Here is a 526-nt window from a genome sequence, read left to right as displayed (position 1 = left end):
GTTACACGTGTAAAAAGCAGTTCAAACAAATGGTTTATAAGAACTTAATTCAGATCAAACAATACATGTTAACGGTCTTTAACATTTCAACATATATTGAATTTTGTAACTTATATTTTTCTCCGTGCGCACATACTAATTCAAACAAAGCACACACCGATTTAAAATCTTCAAAACATTTAAAACATTGGAAGTATACAAATTGAACTAGCAAATTGTGTTCACAAACCTTTTTACATAGCATTTATGTAAATGTAGCAATCAAAAAGCGACGATAATTGATACTCTTTAAAAAGATATAAAAGAATATTTAACATGCAAATTGTATGTATTTAGATTTTTGCAGAGAATTTATGTAAATGAAGCATTAAAACTAGCGATAAATTGATAATGCTTGAGAGTCCTTTAAAAAGATTAAAAACAAATATTAACCATGCAATTTGTGTGCAAATAATTTTTTACATGTAATTTATATAAATGGAACATTTTAAAATAACGATGATTGATAAATAAAGTATTCTATCTA

The sequence above is a fragment of the Adiantum capillus-veneris genome, chromosome 8 (assembly GCF_014529385.1).
Source record: "Adiantum capillus-veneris isolate H3 chromosome 8, ASM1452938v2, whole genome shotgun sequence".
Classification (NCBI taxonomy): domain Eukaryota; kingdom Viridiplantae; phylum Streptophyta; class Polypodiopsida; order Polypodiales; family Pteridaceae; genus Adiantum; species Adiantum capillus-veneris.
This window is presented reverse-complemented; position numbering follows the sequence as displayed.